We start from the raw sequence: 24,934 nt of genomic DNA, 5'->3' as shown, positions 1-24,934 counted from the left end.
GTCATGGCAGATACAATGGTTACACAAATGTATGTATTTGTCAAAGGTCATCAAACTTTATTAAATACATGAATTTTATTGTTTGTAACCATAACTCAGTGAATAAAACTGATCTTTTTTTTTAAATGCCTTTCATTTTGATATTGTATGATACTGTTTTGTGACTTACTCTTACTCAGGTAATAAGCCATATGAACTACCTTTCTGGTTTTTATGTGTATAGTTTTATATTTATTGATTGATCGATTTCCTAACCTGATACATGAAATTCAATAGTTCCTGATCTGTTACAAGCTCACTCTTTCCATTATGTCTTTTTAGCTCATCTGTTTTAAGTAGTTTGCAAAGAGGCACAAGGCTCTCATTCAAATTCGCTTGCGTTTTAAACAGCTGCAAATATTTTCTATCTAAAAAAAATCTTTTTTTTGCCCATAAAAGATCTCGCCAACATAAAACAATCCCTATAGTTTGTATTATATAAAAACGAAAAAAGAAAAAAGAGGAAAAGCATGTTGGCTCCTTCAAAGGAAATGAGAAACTAGGACTAGGGCCATTTCTGATCACTAAATAATAGGATTTCAGTTGTTCCCTATCCCACAGGAGCTTAGCCATTAACTCAGCTTAGGAAAGGAATTGCAAACCGGACTGTCCCCTGTTGTGAAGCGATTCTGATGCCTTTACATTGCACCACCAAAGGCTTGAAGAAAGGTGAGCCGCCAGGGCCAGCAGGTACCATAGAAATTGGCTCTCAAAGCTCAGGAGTGAAAGGCTGTTAGTACAAGTAGAAGCATTTCTGACCAACACGTGGATTTGGACCTGACCCACATTAGCAAGGCAGGATGAGGCTGCAGGGTGCATCCAGAGGCCAGAGCTTAACAGAGAATGAGCTGGAAATGTGGCAGTTCTCCTTCCTCCTGGCTCCACCAAATCAACCAGGTATCCATGTACACGCTCCTTCTCTAGGGCTCAGCTTCCTTATCTGCAAGACGAAAGATTGCACCGAGTAATCTTTACAACTGCCTAACATCCCATGATTCTGAATCTCGGCATCTCTGGTATGAAGCACAGTGTCTCTTCTACTCCCCAATTTTTGTCATTTCTCTCCCTCTCGCTTCCCAAACTGACAATATTATCCTACTTCTTTTCTTTTTTTTTTTTAATATTTTATTTATTTATTTGACAGAGACATAGCGAGAGAGGGAACACAAGCAGGGGGAGTAGGAGAGGAAGAAGCAGGCTTCCCCGCGGAGCAGGGAGCTGGATGTGGGGCTCGATCCCAGGGTCCTGGGATCAGGACCTGAGCTGAAGGCAGACGCTTAACGACTGAGCCACCCAGGCGCCCCAAGTACTACATGGGACGTTCTTTGGATAAGAGGAAACATTTAAATTGTTTCTATTGTGGTTTTCGCTTACTGGGGGATAGAAAATGTTTCCTCCCCTCCGCCCCCACTAATTCCTGGGAGTATCCATAAAACTCTCCACAGCCGGTGCAGTAACAGGATAGATACAGCTAGTAGATACTTTATGTTTGCTTAAGTACCTAGGAATTCCTAAGTAATTGAGTAACTTTATCTCGTAAGGAGTAATAACATCTGTGTGAGTGGACCTGTAGGTTCTGTTATCATCATCTACAAGTGAACAGATTCCAGATTCCAGATTTTACGTCCCTGACTATGGATGAGGCCAGTTTAAGCTTCAGCTTAGAACCTCATCCAGTTTTACTTTATGGTGAAAATGGCTGGTTTAAAATTGGCCTAGATCTGGAAACTGGAAAGTACTGGAAGGCACCAGGATCTACCACCCCAAAACATTGTGTCTTTGGCAGATGGATGGTTTTGAGAACCAGCAGAAGAAGGAAAAGCTTTAAAAACAGGGCACAAGTTTCCTTTTGTAAAGGAAATTTACATCGGTAGAGACATCTTCCTCTCCTTTCCTGGGAAGGGAAGGTTTCTTAACAGCTCCTATTGGTGGAGAGGCACCATATAATAAATGTCACTAAACTTTAGTCCTTGTTTAGCATACTTTTCCTCATTGCCTTACCATAACTTGTCTCCCCTCCCAGGAGCCAAGACCCATTTTCCTTTGTCTAGCCTATCACAGTATATAAGCCCAGGTTCCAACCCCGCTTTAAGTTCCTCAGGGCTGAGTGCTCCCATGTTTACACACGATGCACAAAATTCACTTCTGTTTGCTTTCTCTTGTTAATCTGTCTTCAGCCAGCCTAATTTACAGAACCCCAGCTGGAGAACCTAAGATGGATAGAGGAAGAATTTTTTTCCTTCCCTACAGTGCCGTACCTAAACTATTAGAATAAACACTCTTACCTTAAAGAAGAGAAATGTGCCCAGACTGATGAAAGAAGCTATTTTTCATCCTGTTTGGGGTCACCCTGGGGAACTGTTTGTCGCGTGTCTTTCTGAGAACAATAGACATGAGAGAGATGTGCATGGAAAAAGAGCTTCTGAGGTCATGTACATAGAGAAATGCTACCTGTTCTACACCCCCTGGAAGAGTCGCAGTCTACACTGGCCCATTTAAGGCTCTGAGATGTTCTGCGTTCATTAAAATACATTTCGCTTTATGATTAACTTTGCTTAACTTGTAGCGTTCCAAATTTAAGTGACTCAGAACCCTTTTTCCCCATAAACTCTCCTTGTTCTGCAGAACACACTTCGGGAAACCCGGCACCAGGGTTCATTTTCCTGGCAAAGTGTCTAGAATAATTTCTGGGCCAGTCGTTGCAACACCCCAAGCTTCCTTGGTGGGATGGAGTCTACTTCAGGGTGCCGGACGCGGGGTGGCAGTCACCCCAGCAGCACCAGGCAGGGGCAGCAGAGGTAAAGGTTTGAGCAGCCCGTTTGGGGCCCTGTAGCAGGAAGTGGTTGTGGGGCTGAATGGGGTAGTGATGAAAAAGAAGAAGAAGGGATCCCCATTCTTTCTTAGGACAAGCAATTCCCAGATTGCCAAACCTCAACTTGAGAGTCAGAGCTGTGCCTCTACCTGGAAATCTGATCTGGGAGTACAGAAAAGACAATCTGTACTTTCACGATGAAGAGCTCAGACTCCAGATTCCGTCCAAATTTGGCTCAGCCCCGCGCTGGTTATGCGACCCTTGGCAGGAAGCATTCTGCGCCTTTATTTTCTTGTAGTAAAGTAGCAATTAAGATAGTACCTATTTCTTTAGCTTTTTGTGAGGATTAAATGAAATATTACATTAAAGACACTTAGCCCAGTGTCTGGCATTAATTAAGTGCTTGAAATAAAGTTAGATACTGTTTTGTCAAGGGGAAAAATACAGTTACAAAATAACTTCATAAATACCAGCTACCAGTTCCATAAAAAGTCAGCCAACAGAGAGCTACAGACCTTGAGTAGCAAGAGGAACTTCTGTGTTGGTGAGAATCTTTGACTAGGACCCAAGCTCTTCTGCCCTAAAAGTGAAGTTAGTTAGGAAAGAAAGTTACCACTTAAACAGTGCTTGAGCAAATAGATGTAGATGATTTAAAAAAAAAAAAAAAAGCAATATATATTTTGCTGTTTGTATTTGTAAATCTCGGACCACCCTGTATCTCTGAGTCTGTTTCTAGGAATTATAATAAATTTGAAATTTTATTTTTAAAAGTTCAGTCTGGAACCATGAGAGACTATGGACTCTGAGAAACAAACTGAAGGTTCTAGAGGGGAGGGGGGCGGGGGGATGGGTTAGCCTGGTGATGGGTATTAAGGAGGGCACATTCTGCATGAGCACTGGGTGTTATACGCAAACAATGAATCATGGAACACTACATCAAAAACTAATGATGTATTGTATGGTGATTAACATAACATAATAAAATTAAATTTAAAAAAAGTTCAGTCTGTTGTTTAATGGGTATAGAGTTTCAGTCTTGCAAGAGAAAAAGTTCAGGAGGTAGGGCAATGTTAACATACCTAACGTTAATGAACTATGCACTTAAAATGGTTAAAAAAGATAGGGGGCCTGAGTGGCTCAGTCGGTTAAGCAGCCGACTCTTTTGATTTCAGCTCAGGTCATGATCTCAGGGTCCTAGGATCGAGGCCTGTGTCAGGCTCTGTGCTCAGCGGGAAGTCTGCTTGAGGATTCTCTCTCCCTCTACCCCTCCCCCCCGCTCATTCTCTCTCTTTCTAAGATAAATAAATAAATCGTTTTAAAAAATGGTTAAGAAGGCAAATTTTTATGTTATGAATTTTTTTTTAACCACCCATCAAAACAAAAAAAGATAGAGAGAGAGAAAAGAGTTTGATCTGTATCTTATCTTCACTTGCTCTGTAGTTCAGGGCCGGCCCGCAGGGTTGAAAGTAAGTAGCACGCTCTGTGGCCCCATTTCCATCAGTAGGAGCAGGGGATGTGAGCAGAAACCGAATGGCTTTAGAAAATCTCTTGACTTGGGCGCCTGGGTGGCTCAGTTGGTTAAGCGACTACCTTCGGCTCAGGTCATGATCCTGGAGTCCCGGGATCGAGTCCCGCATCAGGCTCCCTGCTCGGCAGAGGGTCTGCTTCTCCCTCTGACCCTCCCCCCTCTCATGCTCTCACTCTATCTCATTCTCTCTCTCAAATAAATAAATAAAATCTTTAAAAAAAAAAAAAAGAAAAGAAAATCTCTTGACTCCACTCAAGATTTGGTAAGAAATTAGGGTGACTCACGGAACGTGGGGTTGGGCCCTAAGTGGGCTCTGCTTTTTACCCTTTTGAAAGTAGCCTATTACAGTTGGGGAATCGGTCCAAAACTGAACTCCATTTTCTTTGCAGAACTGCTCCTTCTGTGTCCCAGCACCCCACCAACCTTCTCACCTACACCAGAAACCTGAGCTATGGTGTGCTGATAAATGCATCACAACAAGCTCTCCTGGAAACAAAACAGCATGCCTTCATGCACATATGTGTATGAAAACTATTACTGATATAGAGAACGTATGGCACAAAATTTACAAATAGAATAAAATATATAATAATCTTTACTGTAAATGCTCACTGAATGTTTCTGTCGATTTTTACTGACCTCTCGTAACCACAGCCATTGTGTTGTGGGACAGATGGAAGAGAGTGGTTCCAACATGAATGGTGGCTAATATTTACATTTTTGTTTGCAATAGTGAATCTGAGGCAAGGAAGCTATATATTGGCTCTTCACTCATTCATCTATGATGCGGATGACTTCTTAGCTGAATCAGATAATAGATTTGAGTACCAGAAGTTTCAGGGTTTTATGCTACTCACAATGTAATACCTTCAGACATGAAATCCTTTAATGTTTAACTTACATTATTAACAATTTCTCCATCACCTTTTTAAAGATTTTATTTATTTATTAGAGAGAGAAAGAGAGAGAGCACGAGCAGGGGTAGGGGCAGAGGGAGAAACAGACCCCCCTTGAGAAGGGAGCCTGACACGGGGCTCGATCCCAGGACCCAGAGATCATGACCTGAGCGGAAATCAAGAGTCGGACACTCAACCGACTGAGCCACCCAGGCGCCCCTCTCTGTCACTTTCTTAAATCTAGAACAAGCGTTGGCAAACTATGGCTGGGCAGAAAACAAAAGGAAAACCAAAATATCGGGCTGCTGCCTGCTTTTGTCAACAAAATTCTACTGGAAAACAAGTTCACTCGTTTATGGATTGTCCACGGCTGCTTTCACGCCTCAGTGGCAGAGTTGAATGTTTTGACAGGGACTGTTTGGCCCAGAAAGCCCTGTCTGGCGCTTTGTAGTAAAAGTTTGCTGACCTCCTGATCTAAAAAATCAACAAAGCAACAAGGTAAGTCCTGATTTGTAGCTTTTTCCCATTTCCATAGTATAAATGTCGCCACCGTGGCAGATTTCAAGCAACTAGTGTTAAGTTAGGAAGAGATGCTCAGGAGCACATCCTTATGTGGCATTTCCAGCGGACAGATACAGGAGATGCAAATAACCGCAAAAGCTTAGATAACAGTAAAAGGTAGTTAAATAATTAGCGATGACTTTTGAGAATTTATTACCTTTGTATTTAATATAATTTATTTTATTGTCCATGTATATAATTTAAATTTTAGTAATAGCTATGTATACATACAATGGGATTGCCTCCTGGCTCTGGCATACCACCCTTTGAAGGTCATGGGAGCTCCCCACTTCCCTCATGCCACCTACATCAGTTTTCAAGTCCTATAATTCCATCCCCTGAACCTCTGTAACGTCTGCTCTCCTTCCTTAGCGTTAGTGCTTTCGCTCTGGACATCTTCATCTCGTGGCCAGACTTTTATAATTTCTTAAATTGTCTCTTGACATCCGAACACATCCCTCCAATCCGTCCTCTGGACAAAGCTTCCTAAACTATAAGGTGCATCTGCATCATCTGGGATTCTTATTAAAATGAAGATTTCCCTCTTCATGGGAGGTCTTGGGATTCTGCATTTCTAACAGGCTCTGGGGCGGTGGTGATGCTGCTGTTCCTCCGACACTTGAAGTAGCAGAGCTGGGCTGCTGCTAAGCACTCTTGCTAACATGTAACTCTGACCTTGTTACTCCCTTCTTCCCAAATACCGCCGGCTGTTTCACACCTTTGCGCTTTATTAATATTGCCCCCTGTGCTTGAAATCTCTCTGCTCCCTTTTGCTCCCTCTTGCCGCTGGCTGGGAAATGCCTTCTCTTAAACACTGCTGCATGGCAGTCCCCTGTTAAAGGAGCGCCCTCCCATCGTCGGGTCCCCGCCGCTCTGGGCCAGCACGTTCATCTAATGACACTGCTGCGTTTATTTGTTTGTGTCGCTGTCTCCGTCATTAAATTCTGACAACCCAAATTCCCTAAGCCATATTCTGACCTCAACTCAAATACCATTTCCTCAGAGAGTTCCTCCGATGCCCCTGAGAAGCCCTCACATCCTTGCCTGGTCACTCTCCATTCTACCAGGCCTGTTTTTTTGTTTGTTTAGTTTTGTTTTTATTTTTGTTTTTTTTGAGAGCACTGTTCACACCCTACAATTACCTTGTTTTAATTTTTAACAGAAGCAGTCTCATTTAATGTAATTGAGACCAATAGTTAGTAGGTTGCTTGCACATGAGGCACAAAAATTGGGGAATCATAAAAAAGTGATCTATGTCTATGTCAAATACTTTTGTGAAAATTTAAGTAAATGCATGTTAATTTGCCTCAGTCTTAACCTAGAGACAAGGTCACCATCCTGAACAGGAGTTCACTGATTCAAGTTCAGCATCATATTTCTTGCATAAACTACAACCCTAGAGCATCCTCTCTAATTTCTGGTTTCTGTTACTTTAACGTGGAGCATGAACATATAGAAACTTGGAAAGCAAGATTGAAAAATTTTCCCTTGTCTTTTACAATTAGGCCTTGCCCACATCTAATTTAAAGGCATTGTTTGAAAGCAACCCGCAATTATCAAATCTTCCAAAGCATGTAATTTAGTTTTGGGGTTTTGTTTTTTTTTCTTTACAACAAACATTTTATTTTGGAGTAATTTTAGATTTACAAAGAACTTGCAAAGATTGTGCAGGGGGTTCCTAAATACCCCTCACCCCACTTCTCCCAGTCATTAACATATCTGCATTTGTCAAAACTAAAAAACTGACAATGATATATTATTATTAACTATTAAGAACTCCAGGCTTTCTTTGGATTCCCCCCCCTTGTCCATTGCCTCTTCCTGTCCCAGGAGCGAGCCCCCAGTGCCACATGGCATTTGGTTGACCCATCTTCCCCTGATTCCTCTGGTCTTTGAGAGTTTCTCCATCTTTTCTTGTTTTTCATAACCTTGACCACCTGGAGAAGAACTGGCCAGGTATCTGCAGAATGTCTCCCAATACCTGACATTCTTTTCATGAGACTGGAGTTGTGGATTTTTGGAAAGGACACACAGAGATGAGATGCCCTTCAGGCACATACTATCTATCTACTGGCACCGCTGTTGATAATAACCTTCATATCGTTTACTTTTTATAAAAAGAATGCTCATCCTTTGAGCACTTACATTTTGTTGAGTTACGTACTATTTCGTCGAATAAGGTAACCAGAAACATAAATACAAGAGGCACCCACAGGATCCGGAGCAAACACAAGGGCTCTGGATCAGTGTGGGTGGTGCCTGGTGGGAGCAGGGGGCTAGGAGCGCGACCATCAGCCTGACAGGGTCTGTTTCCCTCCTCCCGCCATGAGTGCCGGGAGCTGGTCGGACTTACTCCGCCCTGAATCCGCAGGACTTCGGGCAGTGCCTGGCCCACAGCGGGGACTCATTACGTGCTTGTTGAATGAATACAAGCACAGAGCAAACTCCAGGTGTCTGTCAGTCAGGGTCCAGTCAGGAGATGGTTGAACAGAGAGAACTTAATGATCAACTAAGTGCCAAGTTGTTAACTAGATAACAGAGATGGCAGCAAGATAGCAATAAATGATCATGGAAGCAGCAAGTGTAGGAAGCAGCCATCACCCCTAGGGCTTGGAAACAAAGAGAAGAGGCCGAAACTATTGAATCTTGGGTGCTCAAAGGAAAAGCCCCCCGGTGTTGAAAACCAGACCAGGAGCAAAGATGGCTCCCTGCCGGAGCGTGAGGAGAGCGGCTTCCGGAGCGTGCGGAGAGCGGCTTCCGGAGCGTGAGGAGAGCGGCTTCCGGAGCGTGCGGAGAGCGGCTTCCGGAGCGTGCGGAGAGCGGCTTCCGGAGCGTGCGGAGAGCGGCTTCCGGAGCGTGAGGAGAGCGGCTTCCGGAGCGTGAGGAGAGCGGCTTCCGGAGCGCCGGAAATACCGCAGACCGCAGACCGGAAGCGGAGGCTGCCTTGGGCCCTGCAGAAGCGTGGCCAGGCTGCCACTCACAGCCGCGGGCAGTGGTCAGGAAGGAGCCTACCCTTCTACCTCCTCCAGCCTTGCAGTCCCCCTCCAGCATCTTCTAGGCAGAGCCTTCCAGGGAGCCGACTTCACAGCAAAAATGTGGTCAACAGCGCTTCAGCCCAGAATCACAGAGCAGGGTGTGGAAGGTTGGGTTTGGAGCGGGGAGAAGACAGCTTCGTGCCCGCCCAGGTATAAATTAGGTCAAACTGGCAATGCAATTTCCCCTTCCCACCCACACCTCTGCAGGGGCTCAGCCGCCCTTTCTTTTCTTTTCTTTTTTTTTTTTAAAGATTTTTATTTATTTGTCAGAGAGAGAGATCACAAGCAGGGGGAGCGGCAGGCAGAGGGAGAGGGAGAAGCAGGCTCCCCGCTGAGCGGGGAGCCCGATGTGGGACTCGATCCCAGCACCCTGGGATCATGACCTGAGCTGAAGGCAGACGCTTAACCGACTGAGCCACCCAGGCGTCCCTCAGCCGCCCTTTCTTGGCTCCTTTCCCTTCTGGTATCTTGCGGGGGGGGGGGTGCTGGGGGGGGAAGGGGTCCCTAGAAGTGTCTCAGCTACAGTAGGAATGCCTTTGGTGCACAGGTTTCAGCGCTGTCCACGTCTGCAGGTCAGTGACCAGGGTTGTGATGATCCAGGCTGGTGGTCTCATCTCGCCCTTTTCACTAAGGGGCGGTTCCTCCTCTTCTGGGTTCTGCGCTTAAATGGGCCCATACCCAGAGTTGCTTGGACCCAAGGTGTAACGCGGTCAAGTCAACAATTCTTTTAATTTTACATAAAATCCTTTTCTCCCCAGGCCATTGACACACCTCCATTTATCTGGCTGGGTCAGGTGTGGGCCCAAGAGCAGGTGACTCCAGATTTAAGACCTGCTTGGTTTCTGAATAATAGTCACGCACGGAGGAGGCTGAAGTCGAACCTTTACTATCTACCCCAATTCTAGAAGACTATTCAAACCATGAATCTATAGACATTTATTTTGATGACAAAATAAAAGCTGATGAAGTTATAAACAGTTAAGGATGTGAATCCAAACATTTAATATAAAAGCTGTTTTGCACATGTTTCATGGAGGAGATTTTTTTCTTCACTGAGGTTTCCAAAAATATAAGTCCAGTAGAGTTTGGACTGAAGATGCCTTCCTTTTCTGGTAAATCTGCTCAGCAAATATAGCCGTTCCTCATTGCAATGAGGAATTTCAAATCAAATTAAAAGTTAGGATTATCTTTCTTAAACAAATAAGTGGTATTGTCGGTGTGTTAAGCACTGAGGCTTGCCGGTGCTTGGAGTGGTAAAGGGACAGGCTAGGTAGGGCTTTTGCGACGGCTTCATGAATGGCCTTGCTGCTGTTTCCTCAGTTGACTGCCTAATGCTAGTCAATCATTTTAACTAATTTGGGCGGAAATCTCCCATGTTCCTGTAGGACAACCTGCAGCTGCCCCCTGAACTCTGATATGCAACTGACTCATTTCCTAAATTTGATTGAACCATCCTCTTCTTGGGCTACCGACATTTTACTGAGCCTCTTCTTTTTTTTTTTTTTAAAGATTTTATTTATTTATTTGACAGAGAGAGAGACAGCGAGAGCAGGAACACATGCAGGGGGAGCGGGAGAGGGAGAAGCAGGCTTCCCGCCAAGCAGGGAGCCCGATGTGGGACTCGATCCCAGGACTCTGGGATCATGACCTGAGCCAAAGGCAGACGCTTAACGACTGAGCCACCCAGGCGCCCCAGCCTCTCCTTGAGCATTTCAAAATTTCAGAAATACTGTCAATAGGGAGAGAATTTTTTAGGGCAGTGAAGCTCTTCTCTATGACACCATAAGGGTGGATCTGTGTCATCATATACTTATCAGATACCATAGAATGTACAACACCCAGAGCCAACCCTAAGGTAAACTATGGGCTCTGAGTGATAATGACATGTCCATGGAGGTTCATCGACTGTGGCAAATGAACTACTCTGGTATGGGGGTGTTTTGACAGCCGTGTGTATGTAGGGGCAGGAGTATATGGGAAATCTCTTTACCTTCTGCTCAATGTTCCTGTGAATATAGAACTGCTTTGAAAAATAAAGTCCATTAAGAAAAATTAAAAAATAAAATATAATAATGCCTTTGCTGAAATCATTATTTGGCTTAAAGGCAAGCCACCATGATGATGACTTTTTCTCCTAAGGAACCTTAGGTTTCCCTTTCAATTTGGTGTCCGTTGTCCACTTCCACCTTCCCAAGCCAAATTCACCATACCTGGGAGGGGGTGGCCAGGAAGAAGGGTTGTGGTCACCAGACATACTCAAGCCTCAGTTTTGGATCATCCAAGAACCCATGTCACCCTAAACCTTTCCTTCTCTCTCTCTCTCTTTTTAAAGATTTATTTATTTGAGAGAGAGAGTGCATGCACGAGCGGGGGAAGGGGGCAGAGGGAGAGGAAGACGCAGACTCCCTGCTGAGCAGGGAGCCAGCCCAGGACCCCAGGACCCCGAGATCATGACCTGAGAGCCAAAGGCAGATGCTTAACGGACTGAGCCCCCCAGTCATGTCACCATAAGCCTTTCAATGGCAGGGACCGAGCCTGATTTATGTGGGCTTTCCCAGCACCTAACATAGTGCCTGGCACATACCATTTGCTTAATAAATGTTTACTGAGTGGATGAATAAAGAACAAACGAGAAAAACAAATGGAGATTCAGGATTTGGTTAGAGGCGTTTGGTGGAGAAAAAGATAAAAAAAAAAAAAAAGAGAACGATGACAAAGCTTGTATTTTTAGTATCCCTTCTTCTGTTCCTTGGCAACTCCCATGTGAAGAGCAGCAGAGACTGAGTCAGGAAGCCTCACTCCAGGTTTAGAAAACGCTGTCAGGGGTGTCAGGAGAACCTAGTTCCATCCTTCCTACCGGCCACGCCCAGCCTGACTCCGTGCTCGGGAACACGCAGTTCGGAAGCTGACATTTCCAACAGCAGCGGCTTAGAGAGCCCCACGAATTTCAGTATCCCGAAATCTAGGGCAGAGAGAAATTGGTCACGGGACGAGGTGGGTCAGATACAGCCACATAAATACACGTGCGCAGACCCTCGTTGCGGCGAGGCGTTCATAGACATGAACACAAAGGAGTTGGGGCACATTTCGACCTTCAGTTTTGCCCTGCAGGCTGCCCCGGGCAGGATTCATAAACTGGGGGCCCCTGTTGGATCCCGTCCACAGTGGGGGCGGAAAAAAGGTCAGGCATAGGTGTTCTTTTGGGTTTTGTTGGTTTTTTTGTTTCTTTTTTTGTTTGTTTTTTAATTCGAATTCATTGCCAAGATTTAGAAATTGAGAAATTTCAGATCAAATCTGGATTTCCGGCTTCTGGTGAAAAAGCAGATCTGGGAACAGCTGGCCTGTGTTTCCTCATGGCCGCAATATGCTGGCGGGGGAGGAGCAGCTTTCTTCACCTGACTGGCCTCGCTCTTTAACCCACTAGCCTGGCCCTGTGGGCGCCGGCAGGTACACCCCCCCGCTTCTCCGGACACCACCCAGCAAGGGCCTTCATGGGACTGAAGCTGATGGTGAGGGCAGACTTGTGTGATGGAGTCCAGAAAGTTCCACCCAGCCATTCTGTGTAGCAGGAATCGAAGCTTCCTGGAGCCTCTCCACTACAAGCCCCAGTAGAGAATGTCACAATACTGTAATTGTATTGGGTGATTTAAAGATCCAAGGATTAGGTTTTATCAATAGGACTGATTGTTCCTCTCTTTGCTCTGGTCCATTTGGCCCATTTCAGATGGCAGGAGAATGCCTTCATTTTTGTATCACGTGTCTATCTGGACCAAATGTCCAAATGGAGGTACGTTTCCTTCCACATTTAACATTTCACCACAACTCAAATTAAGGAAAGACTGCTGTGAGAAATAGTCTTAAAAAAATTGGCTGAATTATGAAATTTGCACTTATTTGAAATACCATTTCCTACTGACATTTCCCTTCTGGCTGCCGTGGCATTAATGTAAGAATTATTTATGACTCAGCATTTCCCCACAAGAGCTGCCCGCAGGACAGAGCACGAACTGAGGAAAAGAAAAGAACCACACTGACTTCACTAGTGCATGTCAGCACTCCCAGCCGAGAAGAGGCAACCGCTCCAGGAGGCAGGGCATGGACGGGCTTCCCTGGGGGCCGAGCTGAGTTCAAATCCCAGCTCTGGAATGTTCCAGCTATGTGACCTTGAAACTATTATCTGCAACAGGGGTCAGCAAATAATTTTTATAAAGGGCCAGCTCGCAGATACCTTCCACTTTGCTCTCCAGACAGTCCCCGTCATAATTACCCAACTGTTAGCAGCTGTTGCTGCCCAAACCCAGCTGAACACAGGGTATTAGTCTACCGGGGCTGCCATAATGAAATACCACAGACTGAGTGGCTTAAACACCACGAGTTAATTTTCTCTGGGTTCTGGAGGCTAGGAGTCCAAGATCGAGGTGTGGGCAGGGTTGGTTTCTTCTGAGGCCTCCTTCCTTGGTTTGTAGATGGCCGTCTTCTTGCTGTGTCTTCACGTGGTGATTCATCTCTGACGGTGTCGTCTGTGTCCTCATCTCTTTCTGTCAGGACATTATTCCTATTGGATTAGGACCCATCCTAATCATTCTAACTTAATCACCTCTTTAAAGGCCCTATCTCCAAATGCAGTCATATACTCAAGTACTGGGGGTTAGGACTTCAACATTCAGATTTTGGGGGTGACACAATTCAGCCCGTAATAGCACGTAAACGAGAAGTCTCGCTGTGTTCGAAATGAAACTTCGCAAAACGAGGCCTGTGGCCACATTTGGCCTGTGGACCCAGGTTTGTAGATGGCTGGTCTCTACTCTCCCCCTCCCTGGAATCCCTCCCTCCCCTTAGACTCCCTCACATCCTTCCACCTAAAGGCCTCCCCTTAAGGTCACCAGTGGCCTTGTCTCTCTTGCCCCTAGCAGTGTCAACTCCACACAGGTGACCTCCTAGTGAGTCTCTCTTCCCTGGACTCTAGTGAGGCCACGCTCCTTGGATTTCCGACTCTTCTAGCCCACCCCTTCCCTGATTCTTTGCTGGCACTTCCTCCTCTTCCCAACCACTAAATGTTCTATGGTCTTAAAGCTCAGCGAGGGACTCTCCTCCCTTCTTGCGGTATAATTTCTTCCAAGGTAATCTCATCAACACTTCTAATGTCAGTTACCCTCTAGAGCTGAGGACTTCCAAATATATAGCTCTAGCCCATACATCTGATTCCCTCCCCCAGATTTCCTCTTGTCAGTGTTTCTGTAATTTTGTGTGGTGCATCCTGGCTGTTTACTATTTGCTTTTCTTTCACTACTATAATCTCCAGGGTAAATTTAGTTCCATCCTAAAACCATTTCACAGCTCGTCTTCCCTGACCTGCCTCCCTGCCCCACAGTGAAGGCCAGAACCCTCTTTTACCTGTTCCCCAGGCACGCCATATATTTCTTCTTCCTTCTTCACAGTTTATAATCACAAATGTGCATGATTGATTGATGTCTCTCTACTTTGGAGGACAGTAAACCCAAGTAAACCCAAGAGAAGGGAGGATCTTGTCTTTTGTTCTCTTAGCATAGAGCCTGGCACATGCTGGGGCTCAGTCACTATGCATGAGACGATCAAGAACTTTAAGTAAAATAATGAAATTCTCTGAGATATTGAGAATTATTTGATTTCAGTTCAGAATATTTTGTGTTAGGCTCTGCTTTTTTTTTTTTTTAAAGATTTTATTTATTTATTTGACAGAGAGAGACACAGCGAGAGAAGGAACACAAGCAGGGGGAGTGGGAGAGGGAGAAGCAGGCTTCCCGCGGAGCAGGGAGCCCGATGCAGGGCTCGATCCCAGGACCCTGGAATCATGATCTGAGCCGAAGGCAGACGCTTAACGACTGAGCCACCCAGGCGCCCTAGGCTCTGCTTGTTTAAGTTGTGACCTTCAGGAAGGTGTTCCCTATATATTTCCATTCCTTCTATTTTTCTACCTGTGTGGAAAATGGAGGTCATTGGAAGAATGAACATGCTGGCTTCTCTGTATTTCTTTAGTTTTGTGCATAAAAGGAGGTAATAGAACCCTGGAGGCAGACAATCTTGGTTCAAATTCCAAGTCCACTCCTTACTAACTGTGTGACCTTGAGTAACTTGCTTAACTTCATTATTCCTCAGTTTCTTCACCTGTAAAATGGTGATGCTAACACTTGGGTTAAATGTATGGTGTATGGACAGGTGTATGGACAGGACTGATGCAGTGCTGGCATTAGTCAGGTTTCCTTATTTGTTTCACAAATATTTTTTATGTGCCCACAAATGGGAAAGGTACTATTTCAGGCACTGGGGGTACAGCAGTAAGGGAGTCAGCCCAGTCCTATGCTTGGGGGCTCACGTTCTGTTTGGGGAGACAGAAGTAAAGACAAAGCCAGGCGACGGTACAGAGATTGATGGTGAAGGGGTAGGTGGGGGGCATTTTAGCTGTGGGGATCAGAGAAAGCCTCCCTGGTGAGCTGAATGGAAGTAGGTAAGAAGGAGACACCCGAGTGAAACAAGGATCCCCAGATGTTGGTTTTTCTCCCATTTTGCTCCCCTCCCCCCGGAAGGGCAAATTCTCCCTCCACCTGGTCACTAGGGAGAATGCCTCACCCCTATTCATTTCTGTCTGGGCAGGGGCAGTGCCCACAGAAATAGGAGGTGGGAATCAGGGGGCCCTGGGCTTTTATAGGCACAGATTGTTCCAGTCAGCTGGGGGTCAGATGTCAAGGTCTTGGGCGTGGTTTCCAAACTCCATAATAGTTGATATGCAGACTAGATAAGGCACAGAGAAATGCTGCCGTGTGATGGAACTTCTGCTCTGAAAACAATAGGTAAAAATAAAACTGCAAGAAATCCCATGTCTCTTTCAGTTGGGTTTGAGGTAGAAGTTGGCAGGTTTGTTTTGCCTTTGCTTGCCTGTGAACAGAAAACTGAAATGAGTCAAAATGCAGCCAGAATGGCATAACTTGAACCTGAAGAACCTTAAGAGTGCCCTGGGAATCCTCAAGGATTAGATCCAGGGATCTAAGGAGGCAATGTGGCTAGTTTGGCTATGCCCTGGTGTGGTTGCTTGTCTTTCCACACTCTACCTACTCCTAGAAGAGCAGGAGTGGCTTGGTTGAGTTACTACCTTGGCATGCTGGACTTGATAAAATTTGAAAGACTTAAGATCTTCGCACTCAGTAATTTCTCCCCAGAAGGCCGCATACACTTTCTCTTGTCTGGTCTAAGTGAGGGAATGAGGAGCAAAGAACCCTGTCTCTCACAAAGAACCCAGATATATTTTGTAGAACTAATAAACCCAAGTGAAAGGACTTACCTCCCCCCCCCCCCCCCCGCCCTTATCTCCAGAATCCCTCTCCAGCCATATAGCTTGTAGCAATGAGCAGGTGGGTCCTTATTATGTGAGAGGTAAATTTGGCTGCCTGGGGGTACCAAGAATTGTCAACTTGTAAATAAAACATTTCAGTCAGATAAACAGCTGAACCTCAGAAGCAGTTGAGAGATTAAAGAGGGTACTGATACATTAAGATTTAAGAAGCTGAGGATTTTCAGAAGCATTTGATTGGTCACCACGTCTCAAGTTCTTAGAGTTTCCAAGCTCCAATGTAGCCACAGCTGGGGAGCATACCCCCAAGAACCACCCCTCTCAAAGTGCTGAGGAGGGGAATTTGAAAGTTGATATGCATCTAATTCCTGAGGCAAATTCCTTAGCAAGGAAGTCAGACTCCTCTCAGACATCTAAAAGTATCGAACAAAAACAATTAAGTGTCTAGGTATCTTTAAGTCCAGATCAAAGTGAAGAACTTTAATTCAAAAACAGTACATCAATAAAATAAGGGTATAGACGACAGAAGAAATTTGGTCGTCCCCATTTCTTCCTTACAGCCAGCATGTATGGGGCTCTTCTCTGTACAGGACACTCTTCCAGATGCTATAGAAGAAGAAAAAGATGAATTCGACCCACTCTGGGGCCTGGAGAGCTTTCCCTTGGGGGTTGTATGAGGTGGAGCAGAGCACAGAAAAAGACAAAAGCAACTGATTTCTTGTGTCTGAGTGATGGCCCTTGGCTAAAAGCTGTGTTGGTCTGGCTGAGCCCGGCCTGTTAATGTCGGCTCATGCCACTTGACCAGCTGCTGTGGTTCCATTCAACTCCAAGCTTTGGGAACATCACAGGTGTGTCCTCCCAGACTCAGCCAATTCCCTAGACCACCCAATATGCTCTCAATGACCAAGTGTCCCCTCTTGGAGTGTGGCTATTTGGATCCCAACTAGCTTTTTCCTAGTTTTTAATAACAAAAGACCTCATCTTAAGAACTGTATTCCTTCATTTTCAATGTTTGAGGCTCTTCTCTTCATTTCAAGGGGAAATGACTAATAACCATAAGTAAGGAATGACGAACTGGATATTAAGGCACAAGAAACATGCTGTAATTTGTTTGGTTTTTGTTACGTTGCTCTAACAGAGATGTGACTGAGCTCGTAAATCAGTCTGGAAACATCTTAGGGACTCTGAAGTTGGCTACAGCGTGTTTCTTGTGCCTTAATATCCAGTTTTAATTGGATGACCATTTTAGTGCATTTAGTATACTTGAATGTATACTTAATATATGGCTGTCAGAATTCATCTGAACTGAAATTAAAGAAAGATGCTCTCAAGAGACAAATGACGAATATCTCTGCTAATTTATATAGAGATTCTGCTCAGGAAGATGTAAGACCTAGTACCCGTGGTTGCCTCTGTTGGGAGGAGCCAGGTGCCTGGGAAGTAGGGTGGACATCTGGAGGTTTCCCCCCTGTCCTCACCTTTGAACTTTCTGCATTTTGTACTCAACATTAAGTAATTTTTTTATTACATATTAAGTAATTTTTTACTACATATGAAGAAAGAGCTGTAATGCTTATTTATTTTTGTCATGAAGTCACTCCCTCCGACACTTTTTCTCTCAAGTCAGAAATTCTCTCAAGCCCTGAGGAAAATGATGATTTGAACTTTTCCTGACAGGAAAGACAAGGTCTGAAAATTCTGCCTGACGGAGAGAAGGAAGAGTCCTGGCAAGAGCCGAGGCGCTGACAGACGAAGACATGTGCGTCTGACAGAATCTGGACTTTTCACCAAAACTGAGTTAGAGCATGATGTGAAATGTGTTTGGAATTATATCTGCCTTCTTATTGTCAATCTATTCAGCCAATCAATGTCCTTTTCAGCCATGGCATCCACTTGCCAGCCTCACTCAACTCACTGTGGAGCCTTTCTCATTTCTTCTGAACAGACATGAACGTCAAAGAGCCCCACGTGGGGTTCGGCACCTGTTGCTGACTGGGTGCAGTTTTCACTGCACGATGGTTCCCCGCGCCCTGGCAATGACCTGTGAAGGCCTCTGTGCCAGGAAATTGCGAGATCCAGCTACGCAACCGTGGTTATAGGAAGGGATTAGCGGCCAAACAGCCCGTTGGACACATGGAGGGGGGAGGGGCGCTCCCATCAGGCTGTTTAACAGAACGGTGCCAAGGTTTATGGATTAGGTCATAGCCAAGTAGCTCTTTCTGTGGTGCCCTTTGAGCTTTTTTGGAAGGTGAGCCACACGCAGCCAGTGATAGGCTCCAAATCTGAACATGCTGCCCTGACGCTAAAGGGATAACAAGGGGCTGGATCCAGAGTTTTTCATTACATCATTCACTGTAGGATTAAAAAAAAAAAAAAAGTCTTTTCTGGGGAGCGTTCATGAGTGTTGCCGCCTAATGGGCGAGACGTGTGTTGTGTGGGGAGCCGGGCTGTAGTGTTTGTAACCCAATCAGCCCTTCTGTTCCGTCTTTCCTCAAATCCTGATTTTTTTTTAAATAGCTAACGGCACGGCAGCTTCTAGAAGACGGGAAAAGCTGGCAAGGAGTTCAAACGGGGTACTACGGGCAGGCATCTGAGGGAGCCGTGGTCTCCCACAGAAGCGCCATGTCATGTGGGTTGCAGAGGGGTCGGAGTTGGCCTCTGGCTAAAGAGATTAGGGAAGGTTCGGCGAAGAGGAGCATGCATGGTTCCTTTTGTGGAATAAACCCCCAAATCCATGAAGTGCAAGCAGGCTAAGCCAGAAATCATCTCTAGGGCCAAGACCACACGCATTTCCCATATCCCCTTTCACTTGGTAAAAGGTTGTTGCAATCGCCACTTTCCACTAGGCAGTCAGAGCCACTGGGACCAGATGGTATCTCTAAAAATGTGGCCTGCAGCCATGATTGGAGAGTCGAATGTGTGACTTGCATTCTCTCAGAATAAGAATAGATAATGTAGGATTGTGCTGGTGAGGCCTGGCTGGGAGAGGAAAGAAGCCGATAGATAGGTGGAAATGCGAGCCTGAGCTTATTGATTGTTGTCCTCATTTATTCATCCTGCCCTCCTGTGAGAAAATAAGCTTCAGGAGGGCAGGCGCTTGGGCCCTCTGACCCAGGGCTGCATCCGAGCCCCTAGACTCACGTCGGGCACAGAGCAAACATACAGTGCATTTTCCTCGAATGCATGAGGGGCTTTCCCAGAATAAAGTGTTTGTGAACAGTGATCAACACAGAAGCTGATGCTCTGCAGTCTTCAAGTCTGCCGTTTCTGAATGTCCCAACAGAGGACAAGTCTTGACTACAGTCATCCTGAGCCTGGATTGCACTACAAACTGCCTACGGTTGGTCCTGAACTCAAGGACAAGAATTCTCCCCAGCTCCTGATAGGCTGCCTGCACAGTCTGACTTTACATCCAGCCTCTTTGACTAGGCTTCGGGGCCAAGGTTGCCCCTCCCAAACATATTTTATTAATCCCTTTTAGCTCTGGGAGTTAGCCAACAATTCCAGGAGGAGATTGAGTCCTTTTCCCCTGCCCAGGTTGACGTTTGAGCACACACCGCCCCCTAGTGTCTACCGCACGCTTGACAACATGATTCTCCACATCTGCTAACGCGCCGCAGAATGAAGTCTACAGCTCAGGCCCAAGGATCTCCGCATTCGTGGGGAGGGAGAACAAACATGCCAGTTTGCCCAGAATAATCCAGCATGTTGTGAAGATGGTACTAACTACCCAACCCAGAGCTTTGAAAATCAAATAAAATCAGCCCTGTCGGAATCCAAAGTCAAGAGCCCATAAATAGAGGATTCTACTTTGAAACGGAGTTGGACATTTTCCATAAACTGACACTTGGCCTATGAAGTAGAAGCATGAGGATGTACCACGAGCTTTTTCATGTTCAAGGCTTTGCCTTTTGAATCCCCTTTCATGTCCTTTTTTGTGTTGTTTGTACATGCACACACACACACACATGCAGAAATAAACCCATGGACTGGGTTGCGCTTTCAGTCTCAATGTAAGACTGCTTGTCTTGCTCACGTGCCTTCTCGTGGAGGGAGAGGGACCTTGGGTCTCTAACCCTGACGCATCCCCTGCTCTCCATCCCGTTAAGCAGGTGCAAGGTGGGTTTCTGGCACAGACTGACAAGCACCTGAATCTAAAATTCTCATATTCACTGGCCCAAGCATGGCCCTGGATGAGACCGGTGGATGGAAACCTCTGTTCTATTGTTTTTTTGTTTTTGTTTTTGTTTTTAAGAAACTAGAACAAAGACACTTTCACCATTGACATTATAAAAACCATCTTCTGAACACTCAAGTATGTGTTGTCCTGGGTTACATACTACAAATAAAGAATAAAGCCACACTTGGCATTGAAGGAGCATGCTTTTTATGGATGCCCCTCATACAGGTGCAAAAACTGCAATTAGGACCTCTGTGGGAGGCCCCGGATGCTATGTAAACAATGCCTCCGAGGGTGTGCAGTGCACAACCCGAACATCTTTGTGAAGCAGCCCCGATAAAATACCTTATTGACAAAAGAGCGTGAGTGCTCAGACTACGCCTTTCAAACCCCACTTTGGTCACTACTCAGCAAATTCGAGAAGTCAAGCTTGGCTTTCCTCTGTCCCCTTCTGAATCCCCATCCCCATTCCATCAGTACTCTGCCTCCTCCCTGCCCCCATTGACACCTCCCGCACTTTGTGCTTTGAGGTACACCCTGTTTTTAATGGGGCACAATCCCTTAGCTCAGAGGAAGAAAGCTCACGGGCCTTGTTACTGACCAGCAGATGAGGGAGATGCGGGGATGGCACTTCTCTGATATCCCTTTAAGCACACTTCCTATGTCTGTCCTTGTTATGTCTGTGACAAGAGGCCTCTCTCTCTTCTTATTTCTTATCCCAAACTCACTGACCAGAGGACACTGGCCCCTTAGCCGTGTAAGTCTGACCTTTGCCTCGAGAGCCTGCAGGGGGCAGCACTGATCCCATCTGTGTAACTGGCGGGGAGGACTGGGACTTGCTCTGAGCTAAATTCTTCTGGTACATTTTTTTCTGACTTCTCTTTAAAGTGAATTGAAGCTACAGGTAAACGGCAGGGCTCCCGGAGTCACAGTTTTCTCCTGTAAAAGAGACAAGATTAGAAACATAACAACAACTCGGTTACCTCCAGGCTAGTTTCTAAGGTGTCCGACGCCCAACTGGGTTGATTAGGTAAGTAGGTTGGTTAGCCCGGCAAAGTGATTCCTGGAGACATTTTCCTTTTCCTGAGGCTGGAGAGGGGTCTCTTCTGGGTGGAGAATCTAAGAGAAGTCTAAATGTACACACACACACACACACACACACACCACCGCTCGAGCCAGTCCTTCAGCCTGTTTTAATCGAGCCCATCACACCATCCAGAAGGTTCGTGCCAGTCCTCATATTGCTAAATCCAGGGCACCATGTCTGGTTCTCCTCATCCTCGAGCTCTTTGTAGGATCTGCCCTCTCGGAAGTTGCTCATTCTCTCCAGAAACATTCTCTTTTCTTGGCACCTTTCCTGGCTTTCCTACCACAGCTCTGCCTCTCCCTCCGTAGCTCCTGTTGGGGCTTCCCTGCCCTGGTGTTTTCTGGGTCTCAGGCACGTTCATCCCACAGCCTACGTGGCATCTCCATGACACCATCACAGGTATTTCCAGTCCCTCGTGAGTGACCCCCAATCTTGTGTTCACCCCCAGCCACCCAACAGCAAAACTGCTCCTCCCACACCAGGTCACTCCGAACCCAGAGCCATTCTTGATCACACCCCTCCCTCATCAACCTTTAAGTCCCTTCTAAGAAAATGGCAACCCATTGACTTCTTCCCACAGCAGGTTGTCACGGTGGTCCTTCCGGCTCTCTGCCTGTCACAACAGCTCCCTCACTGTCTCCCCATCTCCATCTTCATCCCTTTCCACGCCATTCTCCACACTTCGGCCAGCGGACTCCCCCTGTCCTGCTTAGAGCATACGCCCTGCTCTCAGGAGAGAGTCCAGAATTCCACAGGTCCTGAAACACTCTCCTCAATGCAAGCCATTCCCCCTTCCTTCGGCCACAGCCCATGCGCTCTAGCTTTCTTTCAGTTCCTCGAAGTCCAGAACCTTCCTACCTCAGACCCTACAAACCTGTTCTTGCCTTTCCCTGGTATGCTCTCGTCCCCCCGTGTTTGTGGCCAGCTCCTGGTCAGACATCAGCCCTCAGCTGTTTTCTCCAAAGACCCCTTCCCTGGCCCACAAGCTAGGGTAAGATCCTTCTGCTATATGTTTCTCCTTCAGAGCAGCCCTCACCACTGTAACCAAAATGTATCTTTAGTTCTTCATAACTACCACTGCCTTCCAAGGAAGGTGGAACCCAGGAAGTCAAAGGACCTCGGGGCTGTTGAATATCTTAAGGACTCTGCCTGTGAATGTTTATGGGAGAAATAAAACATTCTACCAAATACAGTGGTAAGAAGTAACAACAACAACTGGATTTTTCCGAGCAAGCCCAGAAGCATGAGCAAAGGTGGGCAGTGAATGGGTGCTGTGGGCCCAATGGAGTGACTGGAAAAGCCTTTGGGAAGAACAGAGTTAGCATCAACAATAAAACATTGTGCTTACCCAGGGCTCTACGAACGGCTGCACCTGTCTATGCGAAACATTTGTCCTTGCAAAACTCAACTCCTGTTGAACGTGAGTTCATGACAAATTTCTCTTTCAAGTAACCAGAGAACGGTCTGTAGGAGCAGCGGACAGGATCGAGATAGAATTGCGTGAGGGATATCCACCACACCCAAACCCCCACCTGCCAGTGTCTGCACTCAGATTCCAGGAGGAAGCCAAGCGCAGGAAGGAAGTGAGAGGACAGGCAAGGGGAGATGCAGAGGCAGTGCAGGGGGGAGGGGAAGTTGACAGGCAGGCGGCCTACATTCGGTTCTCCTCTTTTCTCAGAATGAGTTGGCCCAAGGCTGCTAAGAAAAGCCAGAAGTATCACCTTGGAAATTCCCCAAGATCAATTGTTAGCTGGTAATCCACTCAATGTTTCCAAAGACGTGCCATTAAGGCACATTTATAGCTAATCTGTGCATTCCTAGTCACACGTGGGTGGGAATAAATCCTCAGCCGGGACAGAGACCAATACAGCCCACATCTCTGCAGTGAGGCCCCACTGGCCTGTGCACCCTTGTTTTTATCAGTTTTTTGGAAAATTTCCCAGAATAGTAGTATTTTCTTAGTTAAGAAAAAAATTTCATTCTAGTCAATTAAGTAAAGGAAGCCAAAAGGAAGTTATGCCTTTGAACAGGGAGGGTCACCAACTTTTTCTGCAAAGGGTCAAGTGGTAGATCAGTCAGGCTTTGTGGCCACCTACTGTCCCTGCCCCATCTTCTTATTTTTTCTTTCTTATTTTTACAACCCTTTTGCAATGTAAAAACCATTCTGAGCTTGGGCACGGTACAAAACCAGGCCAACAACAGACTTGACCATGAACTGTCATTTGCTGACCCTTACTTTACATGAGGAGAAAGAGTAACAAGAGTACTAGATGACACCTTCTGAGCGCTCATTATGTGCCTTAGGAGGCGGCATCAGACAGAGGGGCTGAGGTCAGGTCAAGCTCCATAAACAAGAACATGCAGCGCCCAGCCTCCAACTCGCGCCACCTGACTCCAGAGCCAGGTTCTTCATCTCTGTGCCAGCCAGAATTTACAGTGCTCGTCTCTCTGAGGGATGCACGCCCACAGACCTGAAAGGGTGGTCCTATGGGACGCTCACCACCACCAAAGCACATGCAACAGTTTCACATGTGAGCAACCACCCAAAGGACTCCTGAGAACCAAGAGGGAAGGACTCAAAATCCATGCTCCTCTCACAGTGGGTCCACGGTGCTTTCCTCATATTTGTAAAGTCACTCATAATTATTTTTATCGCCTATAGAATTCAGAGAAAACTCTCCTTCTTTATTTGGTTGGGAGTGAAGGGTGGGATGAGGAAAGACAATGTTTATTCTGTTTTTACTGTGTGCCATTCCCTGTTGTAAGTGCAGGGTTTCCCCTGTGAGTTCAGGGTCTCCAGCTCTGAGTGTAGAGTCTACACTGAGTGTAGGATTTACACTGAGTGCAGAGTCTACATGTGAGTGCAGGGTCCCTGTTGATGAGGGCAAAGCACCAGCTGAGGACAAAGCACAAGCTGACACATTCCTCAGGCACTCCTGGCTGCTCTAAAATTAACGGAAGGAAAAACAAATGGTTAACTAGTAGAGATCCCAGTCCTGTAGGCCAGGAGTCTCCATCAGTTCACAAATGTCTTAGTGATTCACAAGAAAAAAGCATTCTTTGGGTCTCTGGAAGTTAGGTTATTGATAGACCCAGAGACTCCATTTCCTGGAGCCTGAACATCACCCACCCATCCATAGTGATGTAGGAAACAAAGATAAAAGGAAATGCAGATAAAATTAAATTTCCTTATAACCTGCAGCCCATGGACAAATACTTGAGGCAGGCAGAGTATAACATTCCTCCAGGAAGCTCCCAACTGTCTTAATGCGTTGCTAGAAGGAAAAAACCTTAGCTTGGCACAGCTAGGCCTCCAGGATCCTGGGAGTCTTCTTTAGCACATCAAAGCCCTTTGGGACACCTCCCTTTTTCCTTACTTCCCCCAACTCCCAAGTATGTAATCAGTCATCCCTCACAACCCGGGGCAGCCGCTCTTTCTGACCACAGGTCCTGTCCCCGTGCTTTCATGAAA

The 24,934-nt window shown here is 46.0% G+C and overlaps 1 long non-coding RNA gene across 1 annotated transcript; it reads right to left on the bottom strand.

The window, feature by feature from the left end:
- Window positions 1-650: 650 nt before the first annotated feature.
- On the bottom strand, window positions 651-3,488 carry LOC135363784 (uncharacterized). Its single transcript, XR_010409851.1, has 3 exons — window positions 3,367-3,488; window positions 2,325-2,416; window positions 651-979 (listed from the first exon to the last, which is right to left on the bottom strand). It is a non-coding gene; the product is annotated as an uncharacterized LOC135363784 (long non-coding RNA).
- Window positions 3,489-24,934: the final 21,446 nt, after the last annotated feature.

This window comes from Mirounga angustirostris, unplaced genomic scaffold (genome assembly GCF_029215605.1).
Source record: "Mirounga angustirostris isolate CCGP_5_RB_7025 unplaced genomic scaffold, mMirAng1.0.hap1 SCAF_3, whole genome shotgun sequence".
Lineage (NCBI taxonomy): Eukaryota > Metazoa > Chordata > Mammalia > Carnivora > Phocidae > Mirounga > Mirounga angustirostris.
The sequence above is the reverse complement of the archived record's forward strand: the minus strand, read 5'-3'. Positions and strand labels throughout refer to the sequence as shown.